The following is a 24,298-nucleotide window of genomic DNA, read 5'->3' on the forward strand; positions in this document are numbered from 1 at the left end:
ACAGTGGATGTACCATTTTACATCCTCACAAACAGAGCACAGGAGTTTCAGTTTCTTCACATTCTCACAACACTTTTTTTTTTAATAATAGCCATCCTAATGAGTATATTGGTGCAATGTACTATTGCACTGGGGTTTTCATTTTTCATTTTCCTAACGACTAGTGATGTTGAACATCTTTATGTGTGCTTATCTCTTGTGTACATTTTACATTGATAATTTCTCCTTTCTCAGTTGATTGTCCTTGGAATGCCTGAGCATTTTTGTTTTTTAAGAGGTAGGGTCTCATTATGTTGCCCAGGCTGGACTTGAACTCCTGAGCTCAAGTGATTCTCCTGCCTCAGCCATCCTAGTGGCTGAGACTGTTGGTGTACACTGCTATACCCACCTAGGCTTTGATCCTAAATTGGTATAGGCTACTTGTGTGGCCTATAAACTATAGCTTTCTTTTTTTTGAGACATACTTTCGCTCTGTCAACCCAGGCTGGAGTGCAGTGGTGCAGTCTTGGCTCACTGCAACCTCTGCCTCTTGGGTTCAAGCAATTTTCCTGCCTCAGCCTCCTGAGTAGCTAGGATTACAGGCATTTGCCACCATACCCGGCTAATTTTTGTATTTTTAGCAGAGATGGAGTTTCACTGTATTGGCCAGACCGTTACCAAATTCCTGACTTCAAAATGATTCACCCACCTCAGCCTCCCAAAGTGCTGGGATTACAGGTGTGAGCCACTGTTCCAGCCCCTATAACCTATAGCTTTCTAAACCAAGCAAACAAAAACTCTCATATATATCTTCTTTTGGATTTTCTTTCTTTTTTAAGCAAAAATGAAATATCTCTGTAACCTCTCTATGCTTCTGTATCTTCTTCAATAAAATAAGGAAAAGAGCTGTTGTGAGAATTAAAGATCAGCTCTATGAAAGCACTTTGTAAAGCTTCTATAAAATTACAATTTAGGCCTGGTGTGATGTCTCACACCTGTAATCCTAGCATTTTGGGAGGCTAAGGTGGGTGGCTCGCTTGAGGCCAGGAGTTCAAGACTAGCCTGGCCAACATGGCAAAACCCGATTTCGACTAAAAATACAAAACTTAGCTGGGCATGGTGGCACATGCCTGTAGTCCCAGCTACCAGGGAGGCTGAAGTGGGCAGATCTCTTGGGCTTAAGAGCTCAAGAATCACTTGAACCTGAGGCAGAGGTTGCAGTGAGCCGAAATCATGCCACTGCACTGCAGCCTGGGTAACAGAGTCTTGGTCTCAAAAAACAAACAGACTTAGACATTATCATCTTGAGCCATCAGATTCATTGTTACTGAGATTCTTTGCCAAACCTGAAGGTAAGACAAATTTACAACCTTTTTGTCTTAGACCAAAGGCTGTATGTTTCTTTGGTAGGTAAGAGGAACAGAGCACAGGTGACCTACTTATTCATATCTCTTTATCTCCCAGTATGGGGTTGCTTCCTCTGAACTAGGGCAAGGGTCAAGTCTCTGACTCAGTTTTTCCCTGAAAGTGGTCACAAAGTCTGCTGAGCATCGTTTAGGGATGTGGATGCCTTGGCCCCATCACCTGCCCATCTAAAGTAAGTATGTTATGTAATCGAACAGATATTTACTACTTAGTATGTGCCGAGCACTGACATTCATGCTTTCACATGCTTCACTAGGTTTTACTTAATAATATTTTTGCATAACTGTTGTCCTTTGAGAATTATAAGCTCCCACATACATTATTTTAGTTCATTTAATCATATCTTCTAGACCCATTTTCTCCTGTTGTTTCTTTGTTTCAACGAAGAAAAATATTTAGGGAAAGAGTCCTTAAAGATTTTAGTTATTCTAAGTAATAGTTTTAGTTATTCAGATGCTGCTATTGAGATTTAGATAGAGCGTCATTCATCTACTCAGGAACAATTGCAGAAAGGTAGAATCTGCATTGAGCCAAACTTCAGGGCCGATCGTGCTTTCTAGAAATGCTGTCCATTACCAGCAGTCAGCTACTTGAGCTCAGAATGGATGAGCAAGGATGGATTTTCCTCCCTGTGGCTTCTTTGTTGTTCTTTCTTTTTGTTTTTATTTCTGAAGATACATCAGCATCCTCTCTATGGCTTCTGATCCAAAGGTATGCTATATGCATGCATCTTTTTGTTATTGTTGTTGTTGTTGTTGTGAGACAGAGTCTCGCTCTGTCTCCCAGGCTGGAGTGCAGTGGCGTAATCTCATCCACTTTGGCCTCCCAGAGTGCTGGGATTACAGGTGTGAGCCACTGTGCCCAGCCTACATGAGGTTTTTAAAACTCCTAAGAGTGTAATAGGGTCTTTCATTTTTTGTTGGATGGTAGGATTAGATACACTGAACAGCCTTCTTGATTAACACAATAAAGTGCTCCCTGTAGGCCAGGCATGGTGGCTCACGCCTATAATCACAGCACTTTGGGAGTCTGAGGCGAGCAAACTGCCTGAGCTCAGGAGTGGAAGACCGGCCTGGGCAAGGTGGCGCATGCCTGTATTCCCAGCTGCTCAGGAGGCTGAGGCATGAGAATCTCTTGAACCTGGGAGGTGTAGGTTGCAGTGAGCCAGTATCACTCCACTGATCTGCCTGGGCAATAGAGCGACAGAGACTGTCTCCAAAAAAATAAAAATAATAACATGAAATGCTAACTATAATGTAATGTGTCCTGAGCTCGCATGAAAACGAGAAATCTGTAGATCTTAAGAACTAAATGAACAAAATATTTCTGAAAAGTAAGCCAGTGCCAAAGCTGGCTGGTGCTTGCCCTGATGATTTCTGTCAAATTGTGGAAACTTTGGGCTTATGCTTTCAAAGCTGCTTGGAATGTAGCAAACAGGCCTGAAAGTGTGGGGTGTACCCTAGGTGAGAAATCATACCAGAGGCCCTCCCTAAAGCTGAGATTTCAAAAGAGCTTCAGTGTAAGGGCCAATGAGAAGGAAACCTCACTGTGAGCATTTTATGACCATGAGTTAACCTTCACCTGAGTTTTTAGTTGGAATTCATACTACCTATGTACTCTGGAAAACCTTGAGCAGCAGATGGTTTAATTTATAGTGATCTCTATCTGATAGTTTCCCAGGGTGACTGGCAGAAGCAAAGACAAATCCTCTCTGGAAAAGAGCAGCTTCAACTCAGGCCACAAAGAATTCCCATGGATACTGTTTCATGGAAATCAGCCCACAGCCTTTAATATAGTTCAAGTAAATAATTGTAATTCTCAAAAAGCTATCTTATAAAGGATAAACAAAGGATAAATCAGGCATGGTGGCTCATGCCTGTAAGCCCACCACTTAGGGAAGCCAAGGCAGGAGGATCACTTGAGCTCTGGAGTTCAAGACCTGCCTGGGAAATATGGTTAAGACCCCATCTCTACAAAAAGATTTAAAAATTAGTCAGGCATGGTGGCATGCACTTGTAGTCCCAGATACTTGGGAGGCTAAGGCGGGTGGATGCCTTAAATCCAGGTGTTTAAGGCTTCAGTCAGCCATGACCTAGCCACTGCAGTCCAGCCAAACTGATCACATTGTGCCCTTTAAGTATGTGCAGTTTTAATACACTTCGGTTATACCGTAATGACATTGTGAAGAAAAAAACCTAAAAGAATATTTTTAACCCCTTTAGCTTTAAAAGACACAATTTATTATTTACTAACTATAAGAGTGAAGACATTTTAATATCCTTTTTAAATGTTAATTTATTGAGATAAAATTCATATTCCATAAAGTTCAGACTTTTAAAGTACACAATTCTGTTAATTATATTTGTAGAGCAATATAACAATCACCACTAATTTCAGAACATTTTCATCACCTCAAAAAGAAACTGTATACTTATCATGTCATCTCCATTCTCCCCTCTTCCTAACCCCTGTCAACCACCAGTCTACTTTCGGTCTCTCTAGATTTGCCTGTTCTGGTTGTTTCATACTAATGGAATAATGTAATTACGTGGCCTTTTGTATCGGGCTTCTTCTGGTTTGCTTAATGTTTTAAGGTTCATCCATGTCACAGCTCATATCAGTACTTCATTCCTTTTTATGCCTGAATAATATTCTATTATATGAATAGCCCACATTTTTTAATTCATTTATCAGTTTCATAAACATTTAGGTTGTTTGCATATTTTGGCTATTATTGATAATGTTGCTATGAACATTTGTGTGTGAGTTTTTATGTGGACATATGCTTTCATTTCTCTTAGATATATATACCTAGAAATAGTATTGTTTGGTCATGTGGTAAATTGCATTTAACTGTTGGAGGAACTTCCAGACTAAATGGTTTTCCAAAGCAGCTGCATTATTTTACATTCTCACTAGCAGCAAATATACAAGGGTTTAGTTTCTCCACATCTTCACCAAGACTTGTTACTATTGTCTTTTTCATTATAGCCATCCTAGTGTATGTGAAGTGGTATCTCAGTTGTGATTTTCACTTGCATTTCTCAATAATTAATGATGTAGAACAGCTTTTCATGTGTTCACTGGCTATTTGTATTTCTTTGGAATACTAACTATTCAAATATTTGCCCACTTATAAAATTGGGTTGTCTTTTGTTGAATTGTAGGAGTAGATAGATAGAGAGAGAGACAGACAGACAGACAGTCAGTCAGTCAGTGTGTTGCCGAGGCTGGTTTTGAACTCTGGGCTCAAGCAATCCTCCTGCCTTGGCCTCCTAAAGTACTGGGATTACAGGCATGAGCCACCACACTCAGCCTTGAGTTGTAGGAGTTCTTTATAGATTCTGGATACAATCCTTTATCAGATACATGATTTGCAAATATTTTCTCCCTTCTTTGAGTTGGTTGTCCTTGCACTTTCTTGAACATTTTAATTTTTATGAAGTCCAATTAATCTGTTTGTTTTTTTTTTTTTTTTTGGTTACTTGTGCTGTGGTGTGATAAAGACATTTTTAAACAATAAGAATTGGGAGAAGCTGGTGCGCACCTGTGTTCTCAAGGCTTAGGAGGCTGAGGCAGGAGGATCACTGGAGCCCAGGCATTGGAGTCCAGTGAAAACATAGTGAGACCCTTTCTCCCCCAGCCCCTCAAAAAAAAAAAAAAAACAACAACAGAGTTTATCACCAAATATCCTTACTAGAGGAAGTTTCTTCTACCTGAAGTACATACATTAGAAAACTATCCTAGATTCCAAAGGAATGGTGAACAATGATTGTGACTATAAAATTGGATCCGATCGATTACAAAAGAACCATGGAGTTAAAAGGTGCCTTAGAAGACATCAGGGTTAGTCTCTTACCTAATGAAAAAAAAAAATCGTCCTCCAGTGTCCTCAATGGCCTCTGCTTCATATACTTCCCCAGAATTTATCATGAGATAGTCACTAAACAAGTCTCTCCTCAGACTGCGCGAGGTGGCTTGTGCCTGTCATCTCAGCACCTTGAAAGGGCAAGGTAGGAGGATCACTTGAGCCCAGGAGTTCAAGACCGGCCATGCAATATAGCAAGATCCTGCTTCTATAAAAAATTCTTTTAAAAAATTAGTGGGTATGGTATGCATACATGGTTCTAGCCATTCAAGTGACTGAGGCAGAAGGGTCACATGAGCCCAGGATTTCAAGGTTACAGTGACCTGTAATTGTGCCACTGCACTCCAGCCTGGATGACAGAGCTAGACTATATCTCTAAAAGAAAAAAAAAGTTTCTTCTCAAAATACAGTCTGCCTTCCTGTAATTCCCACTTAATGATTTTTAAAAGGTTTTCTTAAAATCACAAAGTCTGGGGCTGGGTGCAGTGCCTCACACCTGTAATCCCAGCACTTTGGAAGGCCAAGGTGGGCGGATCGCCTGAGGTCAGGAGTTCGAGACCAGCCTGACCAACATGAAGAAACCCCATCTGTACTAAAAAAATAAGAAAAAAATAGCCAGGCGTGGTGGTGCACTTCTGAATCCCAGCTATTTGGGAGGCTGAGGCAAGAGAATCGCTTCAAATTGGGAGGCAGAGGTTGCGGTGAGGCGAGATTACACCATTGCCCTCCAGCCTGGGCAACAAGAAACAAGATGGAAACTCCGTCTCAGTCAGTCAGTCAATAAAATCACAAAGTCTGTTTCTTCTGTATCTGACACACCTTAGTTATACTTGAAATTCTCTTTTTCTTTTCTCTAAGCTAAACAAACCAGTGCAGTCAAACAGATTCTTGGCCAGTGCTGTGAAATATTAAAGAAATTTCTGTAATGATGCAGTGTTTAGTACTGTAATGATGGAAAGTTACGGTTTCTGCACCATCCTATATGGTAGCCACTGGCCATATGGGACTGTTGAATACTTGAAATATGGCTAGTGCAACAAATTTTAATGCAATTAAAACAAATTTTTATGTAATTAAATTGAAATATCCACATGTAGCTAGTGGCTACTGTACTAAACACTGCAATTCTAGATCATTCTCCTGGCCAGATTTCTCTGTGCCAATACCAGCAGTATCAGATTCACCTGGGAAGTTGTAATGTTTTAGACCCTCCCTCAGCCTTGTGACTCATAAACAGTTGAAGATGGAGCCCAGCAATCTCATTTAACAAGCTCTCCAGGTGATTCCAATGCACTCAATACTTGAAAGCCAATTCCAGTTTGTCAAGACTTCTGTTAAAAGCAGTGCTCAGACAAGGTCTGACATGCATGGATTTCACCTAAAGAGAGCTTCAGTGGTTTTTTTTTTAAAAAAATTGAATACTATTCTCTAAGTAGTGCATTGACTGCATGTTATAAAAATGAATACAATGTGTATATGAAGAATTTTTAAAAATAAAGTGCCAGGCCAGGTGCAATGGTGTAATTACAGCACTTTTCGAGTCTAAGGTAGCAGATCATTTGAGGTCAGGAAACCAGCTTAGGCAACATGGCGAAACCCCATCTCTATTAAAAATACAAAAAATAGCTGGGCATGGTGGCACAGGCCTGTAGTCCCAACTACTTGGGAGGCTGAGGTGGGAGGATCACTGGAGCCTAAGAAGTGGAGGTTGCAGTGAGCGGAGGTCTCACTCTCACACTCCAGCATGGGTGACAGAGACCCTGTCTCAAAAATAAAGTACCCATTACAGTTTAATAATAATAATAATTAGTTAACCAGCACTTTCCCAGCTGGGCATGGTGGCTCATGCCTGTAATCCCAGTACCTTGGGAGGCTGAGGTGGGTGGATCACTTGAGCTCAGGAGTTCAACACCAGCCTGGTCAACATGGTGAAACCCTGCCTCTACTTAAAATACAAAAATTAGCCAGGTGTGGTGGTATGCTCCTATAATCCCAACTACTTGGGAGTCTGAGGCAGGAGAATTACTTGAACCCTGGAGGTAGAGGTTACAGTGAGCCAAGATTGCACTACTGCACTTCAGCCTGGGTGACATAGTGAGACTTGTCTAAAAAAAATACAAAAAAAACCCCTTTTTTAAAAAAGGCCTGGAACAGTGGCTCACACCTGTAATTCCCAGCATTTTGGGAGTGAAGGCAGGAATCACTTGCGGTCAGGAGTTCAAGAGGACCTTGTCCAACATGGAGAAACCCTGTCTCTACTAAAAATACAAAATTGCCTGGGATGGTGGCACAACCTGTAATCCCAGCTTCTTGGGAAGCTGAGGCAGAAGAATTGCTTGATCCTGGGAGGCGGAGGTTGCAGTGAGCCGAGATTATGCCACTGCACTCCAGCCTTGGTGACAGAGCGAGACAGAGAATTTTGAGAAAATTTCATTTTCTCAAAAAATGAAAAAAAAAACAGGCACTTTTCCATAAGTCTCGCATGGTCTTACAATACTGGATCCCTGAGCTCTTGATTTTCAGTCTGGCATGCTTTCCATCGATTAGGCTGTTTGATGAAACAGTCCTCACTGTTTGGTTGGTGTCTCCCAGAAGAGAAGAATCTGGTTCCTTGGCAAGTATTTTGCCTACCCCATTCGGGGGCTGTTTTGGCCTTTTTTGCACAACTTTCCCATTGTTGGCTGCCTCTGTCGTCACTCCCAGTGCCCTGGAAACGTCTCCCTTTTTTAGGGTTTAACAGAGTTAACCTATATAGTTACCTTCTTATAATATGACTTTTGTCCTCTTACGCTTGAAACCTAGAAGAGGAGCTGGCTTGTTCTGCTGGCCTTGAGCCAGATGTCATAACTTCAGGCAATGCCACTCTACATATCTCCAGCAGTTTGGAATGGAGAACAGAGCTAGAGATAAGATCAGCAGCTTTAGGTGATGGCATTGTTTCAAATAAACCATGCATGACCCAAGCTTCCACTTCAAATGGGGAATGAAATTGCTTTATCCTTTGACAGCTTGCTCTATGAAATAAATTTATCTTCACTTAATTGCTTTAGATCCCAAGAGGCTACATGCAGTCATTTCTAGGAGATAATTGTATCAAATTTTAAAAATCTGTGACTGTGGACATGAATATGTAACAGCAGTGGACAGGGACAGGGAGAGGTGGGAAAAGCAGAAGTCCTGCTGAACTTGCTAGTGAGTTTCCGTTCTTATTCTTAGAGAACCCTTGAGTCATAGACCACTTACTCTCCAAATCTGCTGATTCAGATGCGGGGGTCCTTGGCACCCCTTGCTGCTAGTATGTTAAAGCATCTTGTCTACCACTCATGTAGCTGGATAGTGTTTTGCTCAGACTCCTCCTGAAACTGGGGAGGGGTCAGGCCGGTGGCAGACTTCTGGTGATATGTCTTCATTTAGTCCAACTGGGCACAGTTTGTCTACACGGTAGGCCACAGCCACTGGGAGTTCTGGTTAGTGGCAGCTGAAAACCAGCAAACTTGTTGATTTTAAAACATGACTATTTAGATGATAGGAATAAACTTTCTGTAGATGGGGGACAGGCTTCTTTATCTTGGCATGTTTAAATATCCAGTTCTCATTTCCCTAACCTTCATATTTGAAAAAAATCTAAAGCTTTCACTGTCATTTTCACTAATCCCAGCCCCTGGCTACCTTTACCCTGCATTTTTTTTTCTTCTTTCTGAAATTGCAGGGTTTGTTTGTTTTTTTTCTGCCTTCTACTAAATAACTGTATTTTCATGTTGTGATGTAACAACCCAGACCAAAGGCATTTTCCAGGTGTGGACACAGTTCTGGGTCATCTCTCAGCTCTTTTTGTCTGCATCTACCTTTAAGATGACACACTGGACAGTTAGATTGTGAGCTTCATGAGACCAGCCCTGAGCAACATCCCTAAGTGTCTAGTGTGGTGCTCATGTCTTAGGAGGGCTCTGTGAGTTAGAGCCAGTGAGGCACCGCTGCTGTAAAGACAAGGAGGATCTGACTTGAGATACAGAGCATTTTTGGATTTTGTACTGAGATCAGTGAACATCTCAGCCAGCTTGGGGGTGGGGCGTGTGCCACAATCGATCAAGGCAGTCTGACTCAAGCGGAGAATCTATATAGGGCCATCAAGTTCTTTCCAGGCTGAGTCTCACTCGCTGTCTGCTTTCGAGGGGTCACTCTCCAGGTGTCTCTTATCCCTTCTTTCTCTTTCTCACTTCATCAGGGTCAGCCACACTCCTCAGTCAGTCAGAGGGAGTGTTGCCTTTTCTTTTAAGCGCCTCCCCAGGAAACCTGACGGCCATCTTGAGTAAGCCAATTTGCATTTGAAAAGGTCTTGCTGGCGTGCCTCTAAGGGAAATCTGCAGCAAGCACTGTCACATCACTTCTTGGCGTCACATCAAGGAGGTTTTTTTTTAAGGAATTATACTTTAGCTCACATCTCAAACATGAGCACCTGAATAGCAGCCTGGAGAGGTCATCAGGGTCAGAGATTTGTTCTAGTCTGTTTCTTTTGAGGTAGAAAAACATTTCTCTGGGTATCACCACCTTTGGTACTCCCTTCTGGAGAGTTGCTTTTCTCCTGCCTGCCTGTTAATCTGGTAGTAGTAAACTGTACCAAGAAGCTTTCCATGGTTAATAACCTTGATTCAACCCTTTTCTTTTAGTTGAATCCTTTTTGACACAGGGTCTCACTGTCACCCAGGCTGGAGTGCAGTAGCAAGATCTCTGCTCTCTGCAGTCTCTACTTCCTGGGTTCAAGTAGCAGCCCTTCCACCTCAGCCTCCCAAGTAGCTGGGACTACAGGTGTGTGCCACCATGCCCAGCTAATATTTTGATTTTTTATTTGTTTGTTTTTTTAAGAGAAGCCTGGTCTTGAACTCCTGGCTTAAGCAGTCCTCCTGCCTTGGCCTCCCAAAGTGCTGAAATTACAGGTGTCAGCCACCATGCCTGACCTTAATTGGATCTTCTAGAAGCAGAACATGCCTGTTTTTTCTTGTGGTTTTTTTGATAAAAAGAACATACTAAACTTATGTAAGGCCTTACCAAGAAGGATAATTGAACTTCTGGTATCTTTACACAAAAAAAGCTTAAAAAAAAAAAAAAAAGGTGAGGACTTTTCAGGGATTGAATCATTTTTGGTGCCTTTTTTGGTAGATTCCATCCATGAATCCAGTTTTGGTGCGTTCAGTAAAGTTTGCCCCGAGTTTGTCTTAGGAGAGAGAGAGAGAGAGAGAGAGAGAGAGAGAGAGAGAGAGAGAGAGATGTGTGTATTGAACATATGATCTGTTCCTCTGGAAAGATCATTAAATCCAAATCGGGAAATGGAGACTTTCCAAGGAATGTCAGGAGCAGGTGAAAAGAAAACATTTTGCCATAGATATTTAGAATAAGTGAGATAGATCTGATAAGAATGAAGAAGTGCCATGATTTACTTCTATTTCTTCACTGTGTGGCTGACTGATAACAGTCACTAGCCACATCTGTCTACTTCAGATTAAATTAATTGGTCAGGTGCAGTGACTCATCCCTATAATCCCAGCACTTGGGGAAGCCGAGGTGGGTAGATTGCTTGAGACCAGGAGTTCAAGATCAGCCTGGCCAACATGGTGAAACCCTGTCTCTGCTAAAAATAAAAAAATTAGCCAGGCATGGTATGCATGCCTGTAATTTCAGCTACTCAGCACCACTGCACTCCACCCTGCGCAACAGAGTGAAACCGTATGTATATGTGTGTATATATACGTATATAACGTATATACATATATGTGTGTATATACAAATGTACATACGTGTGTGTGTGTGTGTGTGTGTGCTGGGTATGTTATCTCATGCCTGTAATCCCAGGACTTTCCAGGACTTTGAGAGGCCAGTGCGGGAGGATTGAGCCCAAGAATTCAAGACCAGCATGGGCTAACATAGTGAGGTCTTATCGCTACAAAAAATTTAAGTGCTGGGCATGGTGGTACGGGCCTGTAGTCATGGCTGTTCAAGGGGCTGAGGTGGGAAGATTGCTTGAGCCTGAGAGGTTAAGACTACAGTGAGCTGTGATTGCACCACTGCACTCCAGCCTGGGTGACAGCAAGAACTCTGTCTCAATCAAGCAATCAAAAGTTAGTTAATGAAAATTGAATAAAATTGAAAATTAAGTTCTTCAGTCACAGTAGTCACACTTCCAAGTGGCCAATAACCACGTGAGACTGATGGCTGTTGTATTGTCAAGCATAGTATAGATTACTTCTGTTATTGCCGTAAAGTTCTCTTAGACATTTTTTTTGTGGTAAAGTCACTAAGCATATTTTTTGTGATAGTCACTAAGCATAACTCAGTTATAAGGTTGGGGTTGGTGGGGATGGAAGGGGAAAGAGGAGATGCTGGGCAGCAGATAGAGTTTTCGTTAGACAAGAGAAGTAGGTTCTTGTGATCTGTTATACAGCATGGTGACTGGAATGAATAATGTATTTTATATTTAAAAATAGCTTAAGGAATAGGTTTTAAGCCAGGCGCAGTGGTTCACGCCTATAATCTCAGCACTTTGGGAAGCCAAGTTAGGAGGATCACGAGGTCAAGAGATCAAGACCATCCTGGCCAACATGTTGAAACCCTGTCTCTACTAAAAATACAAAAATTAGCAGGGTGTGGTGGCATGTGCCTGTAGTCTCAGCTACTTAGGAGAATCACTCGAACCAGGGAGGCAGAGGTTGCAGTGGGCTGAGATCGCACCACTGCACTCCATCCTGGCAACAGACCGAAACTGTCTCAAAAAAAAAGATTTTAAATGTTCTCACCACAAATAAGTAAGTATATGAGATGACAGATGTGTTACATAGCTCAATTTGATTGTTTTACATGTATACATTTATCAAAACATCACATTGTGCTTCATAAGTATATACAATTAGTTTGTCAATTTAAAACTATTTGGCCAGGTACAGTGGTTCATGCCTGTATTCCCAGCATTTTGGGAGGCCAAGGTGGGTAGATCACCTGAGTTCAGGAGTTCGAGACCAGCCTGGCCAACATGGCAAAACCCCATGTATTTTCTCTACTAAAAACACAAGAATAAGCTGGATGTGGTGTCATGCGCATGTAATGCTAGCTACTTTGGAGGTTGAGGCAGGAAAATCCCCTGAACCTGGGAGGCAGAGGTTGCAGTGAGCCGAGATTATGCCATGGAACTCCAGCCAAGGTGACAGAGTGAGACTGTCTCAGAAAAAATAAATAAATAAAGTAAAAACTATTTTTAAAACAGGTCTGGGATAATGACAGGGAGGATACTAAGAGGGAGATACTGGGATTTGAATAGCTGGAGCCATCTAATTAGGAATGAATCTGCATCAGAAGCAGTGGACTTCAGAGTGGAAAATTACAAGATTCCTATTGAGATAATTTAGTAGTATATTTAATGGAATTCAGAATATTATCTCCAACATAACAGATTTTCATGATCTTCTATAGGAAATTTTCTACTCTATTATAAACACAGTCTCTTTTCATAGACTTTTTAAAAAGTTATTTTCTTTGTCTCTATATTTCTTTGCCTTCATCATTAACTCTTGCTTTTCCGTTCTCAGTGTCTCATTTTTGTTGATAAAACTTACATCAGAAATTTCCATAGTGCTATTAAGATGTATTATTTCATTTGATTCCCACTACAGCTCTATGAGGCATTATCACTTTTTTATTTTTTATTTTTATTTTTTTGAGCTGGAGTCTTGCTGTATTACCTGGGCTCCCAGGCTGGAGTGCAGTGACATAATCTCGGCTCTCTGCAACCTTCGCCTACTGGATTCAAGCAATTCTCCTGCCTCAGCCTCCCAAGTAGCTGAGATTACAGGTGTGCGCCACCATGCCCAGCTACTTTTTGTATTTTTAATAGAGACGGGTTTCACCATATTGGCCAGACTGGTCTCAAACTCCTGACCTTTGTGATTCACACACCGCGGCTTCTCAAATTGAGCATTATCACATTTTACAACTGAGAAGATTAAGACTTAGACTGATTTATCTGAAATTATATGGCAATACTAGGTCAGAACCCTGACATATGATTTAATATTAGTTTTAGGTGAATAAGAGGCCTAAACATATAGTTTTATCCACTCATATCAAGAGTTTAGACATAGGCAGTCCAGGGCTAGTGTTTAGGCTCTACTGCTTTGCTTCCCCAGGTTGGCAGACACTGGAGCCTTCAGCTTATACAACATCCTAGGATGTGGTTCCATCCCAAGATGGCTAACAGAGCATCAGCAGTCAGCTTAATGGAGGAAGAAAACAGAAAGGATATGCCCCATACATTTAAAGAGACTTTAAGGTTTTATATAAAAGTTCTATTTATAAATATCTCAAGAGTAACATGGCTATCCTAGCTGCAGAGAAGGCTGAAAGTATAGTCACCTGGCTGCTGGCTGGCAGAAATGTACCCAGCTATTAGCCAGACATGGTAGCATGTACCTGTAATGCTAGCTACTCTAGAGGCTGAGACAGGAGGATCACTGGAGCCAAGGAGTTTGAGGCTGCAGTGAGCTAGGATCATGCCACTGTATTCCATCCCTGGGGGACAGATTGAGACCCTGCGTCCAACACACACGCACACATGCACTCTTAGCTAAAAATCAGTTATTTTGCAAAAGAAGGGAAGACCGGATTGGGATGTAACTAGCAATCTCTGCTCCAACAGGCATTTTGATATTTGGTCTAGTGCTTTCCCTCTGTTTCACGTTGTCTCTGACTTGTTAGCTAATGATTTAATCATCTAAGCCTCCAGGGCTGCCATTTTTTCCAAAAGTTCCTTCTCTCCCAGATGAATAATTACAATAAAAGCCACAGTTTAATGAGGACTTGCTTTGTTTTAGGGGTTATTCTAAATATTTTGCATGGTTTTTTTTTTTTTTTTTTTTTGAGATGGAGTCTTACTCTGTCGCCAGGCTGGATTGCAGTGGCGCAATCTTGGCTCACTGCAACCTCCGCCGGGGTTCAAGCGATTCTTCTGCCTCAGCCTCCCGAGTAGCTGGGACCACAGGCACACGCCACCATGCCTGGCTAATTTTTGTATTTTTAGTAGAGATGGGGTTTCACCATGGCCAGAATGGTCTTGATCTCTTGACCTCGTGATCCGCCTGCCTCGGCCTCCCAAAGTGCTGGGATTATAGGCGTGAGCCACCATGCCCGGACTTAAAATCATTGCCTTTTTTTTTTTTTGAGACGGAATTTTGCTCTTCTTACCTAGGCTGGAGTGCAATGGCGCGATCTCGGCTCACCGCAACCTCCGCCTCCTTGGTTCAAGCAATTCTCCTGCCTCAGCCTCCTGAGTAGCTGGGACTACAGGCACGCACCACCATGCCCAGCTAATTTTTGTATTTTTAGTAGAGACGGGGTTTCATCTTGTTGACCAGGATGGTCTCGATCTCTTGACCTCGTGATCCACCCGCCTCAGCCTCCCAAAGTGCTGGGATTATAGGCGTGAGCTACTGCACCCAGCTAATATTTTGCATGTTTTAAAACTTTTTTTTTGAGACAGAGTCTCACTCTGTCACCCAGGCTAGAGTACAGTGGCACCATCACACTCACTGCAACCTCTGCCCCCTAGGTTCAAGTGATTCTTCTGCCTGAGCCTCTCGAGTAGCTGGGGCTATAGGCGTGTGCCACCACGCTCAGCTAATTTCTATTTTTAGTAGAGACAAGGGTTTCACCATATTGACCAGGTTGGTCTTGAACTCTTGCTCTCTTGGTCTCAAGCAGTTCACTTACCTTGGCCTTCCAAAGTGCTGGGATTACAGGCATCAGCCACCGTGCAGTCTTTTAAAAACATTTAATCCTCACAGCTACCCTGTGGAGTACATATCATTATTAGCCTCTATTTTATATTCGAGAAAACTGAGGTACAAAACTACCAGTGATTTGCCCAAAGTTACACAAATAGTGAATGGCAGAGTCGGAATTTAAGGCCAGGAAGTCTAGCTCCAAAGCCCATCCTCTGAAGCACGCCTTCTCTACAGGGCCTCTTGGGGAAGTGCTGGAATTGCCCAGAGGTTGAAAGTGGCCTTTACCACCACTGGAAGCCTGGCTGATCAAGCCACCTCCCTAAAGGCATCCCTTCTCAGGACTGTTCAAAAGCTGTATTCAAAACAGTATATTGGCTGGGTGCAGTGGCTCATGCCTGTAATCCCAGCACTTTGAGGGGCTGAGATTGGCAGATCGCTTCAACCCGGAAGTTCCAGACCACCTTGGGCAACATGGTGAATCCCCATCTCTACAAAAAAATACAAAAATTAGCCTGACATGGTAGCATGCACCTGTAGTCCCAGCTACTTGGGGGGCTGAGGCAGGAATATTACTTGAGCCTGGGAGATTGAGGCTGCAGTGAACTGTGCTCACACCACCCTGAGTGGCAAAATGAGACCCTGTCTCGACAACAACAAAAACCAATATATTTAATGAGCCTCCTTGTTTTTCTCTTCACTGTCCCCTTTCTTCTGTCACTCGAAGACCTGAGGCTGGAAAAAGAGATTCACATGCTTTTTCTTTTAGAAAGTTTACTTCCTGTACCTCATGTAGGAACTTGCATGAGAAGATTGTGCTAGGTAATTAATTAGATGTCTGCAGAGAATCTAGAGGCTCAAAGTTTCTACATCTGTTAATAGAAATTTGATTTCCAAGTACAGTTTTTTATTTCTCTTCACTCCACTCCCCTGGTACAGAGTTGTGACAGGTAAGAGAACCATCCATTGGTCATTCCACGCCTCTTCCCCATAGACAACTCAGTGAGACCGGGGCTTGACTTTACAGTCCATATGTAGCCTGGCTTCTCTGCAAGGATGAAACATCTCCCCTTAAGGTGCTCTGAGGCTTGACTTCCGGCATTCATTTAACATTGGATTTTTATTGAACACTTACTGTTTACCAAGCATTCACAATGCTGGGGATTTTGTGGTGAATGAGGCTGGCATAGTGTCTTATTTCACAGATTTTATGTTCTAGTTAAGGGGAGAGTCAGAGCAAATAAAGAAATAAATAAGCAAAATAAATTGGCTGGGCATGTTTTGGCTCATGCCTGTAATCCCAACACTTTGAGAGGCCAAGGCAGGAGGATTGCTTGTGCCCAAAAGTTCCTTTTTTTTTTTTTTTTTTTTTTTTTTCTGGAGACAGAGTCTCACTCTGTCATCCAGGCTGGAGTGCAGTGGTGCCATCTTGACTCACTGCAACCTCTACTTCCTGGGTTCAAGTGATTCTCCTGCCTCTATCTCCAAAGTAGCTGGAATTACAGGTGCCCACCATTACACCCAGCTAATTTTTGCATTTTTAGTAGAGACGGGGTTTCACCATGTTGGCCAGGCTGGTATTGAACTCCTGGCCTCAAGTGATCGCCCCCACCTCGGCCTCCCAAAGTGCTAGGATCACAGGCATGAGCCACTGTGCCCAGCTGATTGGTTTTTATTGATTTGCAAGTCTGAATGTGAATCTTTGTCAGCTATGTGCATTGCAGATCATCTAGTTTATAGTTTAATTTTAGACTTATTTATGGCATTTTATTTGCATAAAAAAATTTATTTTTATGCATTTCCTTTATGGTTTATGTTTTATTTAAGAAGTCCTTTCTGGCTGGGTGCAGTGGCTCACTCCTGTTGTCCCAGCACTTTGGGAAGCTGAGGGAGTCAGATCACAAGGTCAGGAGTTCAAGACCAGCTTGGCCAATATGGTGAAACTCTGTCTCTACTAAAAATGCAAAAACAACTAGCCGGGCATGGTGGTGCGTACCTGTAGTCCCAGCTGCTCCAGAGGCTGAAGCAAGAGGATTGCTTGAACCCAGGAAGTGGAGGTTGCAGTGAGCCGAGGTGGTGCCACTGCACTCCAGCCTGGGCAACAGAGCAGAACTCTCTAAAAAAAAAAAAAAGAAATCCTAAGTGTGCAGTATTGGCCATATATTGATGATTGTTGAAGCTAGACGATGTTATCAGGTTTATTTATGATACTAGTCTCTCCTTTTATATATGTTTGAGATTTTCCATAATAAAAAATTTTAATTAAAACAGGACCACTGGCATGCATTTAATAGCAAATATGCTTAAAGTTTTATTGTAGATGAAAATCAATTGTCCTAATAATAAGCCAGAGCTTATAATTCGGTGGGGTAAAAGGGTCTACTTTTATCTCTTTACAAGACTTTATTATTTGATCTTGTTTTTGAAGAGGGAGTCTTGCTCTTGTTGCTCAGGTTGGAGTGCAGTGGCGCGATTTTGGCTCACTGCAACCTCTGCCTCCTCGGTTCAAGCAGTTCTCCTGCCTCAGCCTCCCGAGTACCTGGGATTACAGGTGCCCAACACTACGCCCAGCTAATTTTTGTATTTTTAGTAGAGACGGAGTTTTACCTTGTTGACCATGCTGGTCTCAAATTCCTGACGTCAGGTGATCTAGCCACCTCGGCCACCCAAAGTGCTGGGATGACAGGCAGGAGCCACCACCCCTGATCCATTTGATCTTTTTTTCTAAAAACCACTTTGTTGTTAGGTTACAATATTACCAAGAATAATTGCAATTTTACATGGAAAAAAAGGAAACTTTACATACCCTGAGGTCATAAAGAATATATACCAACATATTCTTCTAAAAATTTTAGTTTTACTTTAGGTTTTTCTAAAAGTTTGGTTTTTGTTTTAGTTTTACATTTACATCTTTGTTCCATTTGGAATTTATTTTTGTAAAGCAGGTTTCCCTGTTTCCTAGTTCTGTGTTCTGTTCCAGTGAGCCAGTGAGCAATTGCCATATTAACAATATTTAGTCTTCCCATCCATGAACATGATATACCGTTAATTTATTCAGGTCTTCTTTTATGCCCTTCAAGGATGTTTTTTAATATTTCCCATAAAACCCTTACATAGTTTTTGTTACTAATTTAAGTATCATATTTTCTAGTTAACTATTAACAGTATGAATATAAATGCTGTTTCTTTCTCTTCAACTTATATCAACCTTACTGAACTGTCTTATTAGTTCTATAATAGTGACCATAATAACAGAAATTCTTCCTTTGGTTCTAACTTTAATAGCAGTGCTTCTAAAGTTACTTCATTAAATCTACTTGTCATAATTTTTTTTTGAGATGGAGTCTCACTCTGTCACCCATGCTGGAGGGCAGTGGTGTGATCTCAGCTCACTGCAATCTCTGCTCGCAGGTTCAAGCAGTTCTCCTGCCTCAGCTTCCTGAGTAGCTGAGGTTACAGGTGCGTACCACCACGCCCGGTTGATTTTTGTATTTTTAGTAGAAACGGTTTCACCATGTTGGCTGGGCTGGTCTCAAACTCCTGATCTCAGGTGATCCACTCACCTCAGCCTCACAAAGTGCTGGGATTACAGGTGTGACCCACTGCGCCTGGCCTATAAATTTCTGATAAGTATGTCTTGTCAGGTTAAGAACATTCACTTCTATTCCTTGCTATGTATTTTTTTTAAAAAATCACAAATGAGAGTTGGATTTTATTAAGTATTTTTTTCTTAATCTGTTGATGATCATGTCATTTTTATTTTTAACCTGTTTATATGGGGTTATACATTAATAATTTTTAGAAAATACTAAGTTCTTAGCAAATTGCACTGCCATGTGTGAACCTTTGCAACAATCCTGCATGTTCTTCACATGTACCCCAAAACCTAAAATGCAATAAAGTAATAATAATGATAATAAGTTCTTATTCCCATTGCTTAGGCTGGAGTACAGTGGTGCAGTTATGGCCTGGACCTCCCTGGACTGGTCCCTCCCACCTCAGCCTCCTGAGTAACTGAGACTATAGGTGTGTGCTACCACACCTGGCTAATTTTTTATATTTTTAGTAAAGATGGGGTTTCACCGTCCTGGGGTCAAACTATCCACCTGCCTTGGCTTCCCAAAGTGCTGGGATTACAGGTGTAAGCCACCCTGCCCATCCTTGTAATAAATTTCTAGTTTAAAACTATCACTTTCTTCCTGAAATAGTCCAGTGTACTCTCCCAACCTTCAAAATGAACATATTTTTGACTCATAGTTGTTTCACGAGAGAGAACATATTTCTTTCATTTTCTTAAAGGTTTTTACTCTGCTGCTTACATGCCATTTATTCTTTCTTTCTTTCTTTTTTTTTTTGAGAATGCATCTTGCTCTGTTGCCCAGGCTGGAGTGCAGTTTTGCGATCTCGACTCACTGCAATATCTGCCTCCCATGTTCAAGGGATTCTCTTGCCTCAGCCTCTCGAGTATCTGGGACTACAGGTGCATGCCACCACGCCCAACTAATTTTTGTATTTTTATTAGAGACAGAGTTTCACCATGTTGACCAGGCTGGTCTCCACCTCCTAACATCAGCTGATCCACCTGCCTCAGCCTCCCAAAGTGCTGAGATTACAGGCGTGACATGGGATTACTATTTGAAAAAGTGTATGTGTTATACTATTCATTGTGCTAGGGGAATACAGAAGGAGAAACTTGCAGTTTCTGTATTAAACGTCAGTATACTGTATTAAAAGGACAACCTTACCTTTTGGGAGAGTTGTGGGATTGATTTTAGAAGTAGGTGGGGTCACATTAGAATAGATCAGTCTCCTTGGACCTTATATTATCTCCTTAGGTAGAACAATTCGCGGTCTTAGGGAATCACATCTGGCAGCAGACTTTAGGAGAAGAGAATCAGTAACAGAAGAGGTGAGTTATAGAGTAGCTGTAATCTATGAAGTTGCAGTGATGAGAATCTAGTTTAGACTAACAGCAGCAGTAATGGAAAGTGAGAGTAGCATTGCAATATGGCTCAGTATTTGTGTAAGTATAATGAAGGTGAAGAAGGGAAGGGCTGAATGTCTTTCTAGGGGCTAAACAACTAGGAAGGTTGAGCTCCTGTGATTAAAATGAGAAAGATGAGAAAGGAAACCTTTGGGGACGTAACATGTTTGAGGAGATGGTGACTACATCTGTACAGCATTCAGGATATTGTCATATGCAGCTCAGTGAACATCAGTGCTAGTGAAAATCACAACTCTTAAAGAGAGAGAATCTCTCTCTCTTTTTTTTTATTTTGAGATGGAGTCTCACTTTGTGAGCCAGGCTGAAATGCAGTGGTGCATTCTCTGCTCACTGCAACCTCCACCTCCTGGGTTCAAGTGATTCTCCTGCCTCAGCCTCCTGAGTAGCTGGGATTACAGGTGCCCACCACTGCACTTGGCTAATTTTTGTATTTTTAGTAGAGACGGGTTTCACCATGTTGGTCAGGCTGGTCTCAATCTCCAGACCTCAGGTGATCTACCTACCAGCCTCAGCCTCCCAAAGTGCCAGGCCACAAGTTTACAATAGTGGGTATACAATGGTTGGAGAGGCTGCTAGAATAACAAATAGGCAGGTTAGTGGCATACAGTATAAAGCATAAGGCAGTTAGAGTGGTATCTAGGTTAGTATTGTTGAAATCAGAATCCGGTGGTTTTTAATCTAACTGGAGCAGTGCTATCCAGTAGAACTTTCTGCAGTGGTAAAAATGTTCCACTCTACACTGTCTAGTATGATAACTACTGGCCACATGCAGCTGTTGGGCACGTGAAATGTGGCTGGTGTACCTGAAGAAATTATTTTTTTTAATTGCGGTAAAATATATACAACATGAGATTTGGCATTTCGTGCCCTCCTCACGCTTAGTTGCCACCGCCCAATGCCAGCTGCTGGGGGACTGGGAGCTCTCATGCCTTGGGTACTTGTCTGGGTGCAGCAGCATGTGGATGTGCCTGGCACCCACACTTACTTCCTGGAGGAGAGAGCTAAGCCTGTCTACTGGATACCTGCAGTTGGAGCACAAAAGGAGAGATTTCATCTCTTCTGGGAGTAGGAGGCTCTGTTTTGACACTCATACCTTAGTGTGCTTACTGGAAGACAGTGGATTTGCTACTAAACAAGCAGAAATCATTGTGTCTACATTGGTCAAGATCTTGGAGGCCAACATGGACATCGTCTACAAAAATACGGTCACCAAGATACAGCAGGAGATGACTCTTCAGCAGATAATGTCTCAGATTGTGAATGTGAAAAAGGATATGATTATTTTGGAGAAGAGTGAATTTTCATCTCTCAGAACAGAAAATGAAAAAAATAAAACTTGAACTACATCAGCTAAAACAGCAAGTAATGGATGAAGTGATCAGAGTCCGGACAAATAACAAATTAGACTTCAACGTAGAAAAGAGCAGAGTAAAAGAATTGCATTCACTGAATGAAAGGAAGCTGTGGAATTGAGAACAGAAATAGTGACATTGCATGCCCAGCAAGATTGGTCCCTCACCCACACAGATAGGAAGATGGAAACTGAGGTTGCTGGCCTCAAAACCATGCTCGAGGCCCACAAGCTTGTATTTAGCAGGGCCTATATTTACGTGCCTAACAGTAGTTCTGGGATTATATCGCCTGTGGATCTAATAAAGTGTGTATTTAAAGAGAAAAAAAAAAGATTTACAATTTCAACAATTATTTTTTTTTTGACACGAAGTCTCGCTCTTGTTGCCTAGGCTGGAGTGCAATGGCACAGGTGATTCTTGTGCTTCAACCTTTCAAATAGCTGGGATTACAGGGGCCTGCCCACAAATTTTTGTATTTTTAGTAGAGACAGGGTTTCACCATGTTAGCCAGTCTGGTCTCAAACTCCTAACCTCAAGTGATCTGCCTACCTCGGCCTCCCAAAGTGCTGGGATTATAAATATGAGGCTCTGCCCCTGGCCTGCTTCTTATTTTTTTTCTTTTATTGCCTATGCTTTTGATGTCACATCCAATAAACCATTGCTAAATCCAGTGTCATGAAGATTTTCCCTTATGCTTTCTTCTAAGAGTTTTCTAGTTTTAGCTCAAAAGTTTTGAATTGGTTTTTGTATATGGTGTTAGGTAAGGATTCAGCTTCATTCTTTTGCATGGGAATATCTAGGTTTTTTAAAGCTCTTTTTGTTGAAAAGACTGGAATTGGTCTTGGCAGACTTGTGAAAAGTCAGTTGTGTATTTATGAGAGTTTACTTCTAGGTTTTCTCTTCTATTCTATGCCAGTACCACACCATTTTGATTAGTATAGTTTTGCAGTAAGTTTGAAATCCAGAAGCATGAGCCATCTAACTTTTGTTCTTTTTCAACATTATTTTGGCTATTTGGGGGGTCCCTTAAGATTCCATATGAATTTTTTTTTTTTTTAGACAGAGTCTCACTCTGTCGCCCAGGCTGAAGTGCAGTGGCGCAATGTGAGCTCACTGCAACCTCCACTTTCCAGATTCAAGCAAGTCTCATCCCTCAGCCTCCCAAGTAGCTGGGACTGCAGGTGCACACCACCACACCCAGCTAATTTTTGTATTTTTATTTTTAGTAGAGATGGGGTTTTGCCATGTTGACAAGGCTGGTCTCCAACTCCTGACCTCAAGTGATCTACCCACTTTGGCCCCCCAGAGGGTACAATGGCTCATGCTGGTAATTCATTGTGCTGAATCTGTAGATTGCTTTGGTTACTATTGTTAGCTTAACAATATTGAGTCTTCCAATTCATGAACACAGGATGTCTTTCCATTTATTGAAACTTTATTTTTAATTATATTCTGTTTTAGGAAATTTAAATTTGGCCATGTTATAGCTAATGGTCCTCCTGTAGGCCAGCACAGCTCCAGAGAATTACCGTCAGATTTTCTTTTCTTCCTAAACCATAGGATTGTAGTGACATCTTCAGAGGCCTTATAGTATCTCAGTCATCGCTTGTCTCAGGATGTCTGGATTACATGAACACATGGTTAGAAGGGTGAATAAATAGGGGGTTTGGGTGCCTCCAGGTCATCTCTGTCTCAGAGATACAAGAAGGCTGTAAGTCTTGCCACATCAGACTCTGTTTCCTTCTTTGTTTTCCCTTTGGAGATGTCTGGTTTTCGGCCGGGCGCGGTGGCTCACGCCTGTAATCCCAGCACTTTGGGAGGCCGAGGGGGGTGGATCACGAGGTCGGGAGATTGAGACCATCCTTGCCAACATGGTGAAACCCCATCTCTATTTAAAAAAAAAAAAAAGGAAAAAAGGAAATGTCTGGTTTTCTCCAGAGCTAAAGAGAACCTCTTGTTTTCCAAGAAATTAGCAAAAAGTAGACTGCTTTGGCAGAAATGGAACTCCTTCTGCTTCTTTCTATTTGTTTTTTTTAAAAGAAATTCCTTCTCCAAATGGAGATGCTGATTATTTTATAGCAATATACCTTGTTCATCATTCCGATGCTGTTCTCATGGGAACAGCAGCAAAAAAATGCCTTTAGGTGCCAGTTGTGGTTGCACTCCACCTTCCATTTTCCTTGAGAGTCAAGAATCTAAAAGATGCCTACACATTAGAAACAGAAAATAAAGAATAAAAGCTGTAAATAACTAGACCAGGAAACCCCCTTTCAGTGTCCATTCGTTTTCCTGCCATGTAAAAGGTAGTGGTAGGATGCAGAAGACCTGTGTCCTTAGTGCTGTTCACAGCCGTCTCCCTGCTGTCCCCTTCCCTAGCTGCTCTCTGAAGGTCCCTGCAGAGATCTGCAGATCTCAGAGTAAACAGGAAACCTTCTGAAGTCAAATAGAGAGTCTTAGAGCCTAGAGGGTAAGAGACACAGCTCTCCAGGAAGAAGATGCCTTTGGCCTTGGACAGCCAGGAGCAGTGGGTTTATGGTATCTTATATACTGTTATGACTCTCCTACAGAAGAACCCTCCAGTCCACTTTAGACCAGAAATGGAACTTGGTTTCCTGGCCTGCCCATAGCTACTCTACATCAGTCTCCTGAAGAGAAGCTAAAGTATCACTTGTGTATTCAGAATTGGAGTAGCCCAGTAGTTAGCCAATTCTCTAAAACTGATTTCTCTACCTTACTGCCCTTCGGCCTGTACCCCACCCTTATTCTCACCTCTCTCTTTGTACAGAGATAGCTTCTTTACATTTGGGATTTTCCACACTGCAGTTGATCTGTCACTGCACTACCAAAATGCCTGTGCCAACCTCTTGGGTGTCCTGGTGTCAGAACTTAGAAGTGTCCCAACTGTCCC

The 24,298-nt window shown here is 41.9% G+C and overlaps 1 protein-coding gene and 1 pseudogene across 5 annotated transcripts in view; both read left to right on the plus strand.

The window, feature by feature from the left end:
* Positions 1-24,298, plus strand: part of SMG6 (SMG6 nonsense mediated mRNA decay factor) — a 236,877-nt gene that overhangs the window by 163,022 nt on the left and 49,557 nt on the right. The window lies entirely within an intron of this gene.
* LOC144582536 (mitochondrial calcium uniporter regulator 1 pseudogene) lies at positions 20,686-21,721 on the plus strand (annotated as a pseudogene).

The sequence above is a fragment of the Callithrix jacchus genome, chromosome 5 (genome assembly GCF_049354715.1).
Source record: "Callithrix jacchus isolate 240 chromosome 5, calJac240_pri, whole genome shotgun sequence".
NCBI lineage: Eukaryota > Metazoa > Chordata > Mammalia > Primates > Cebidae > Callithrix > Callithrix jacchus.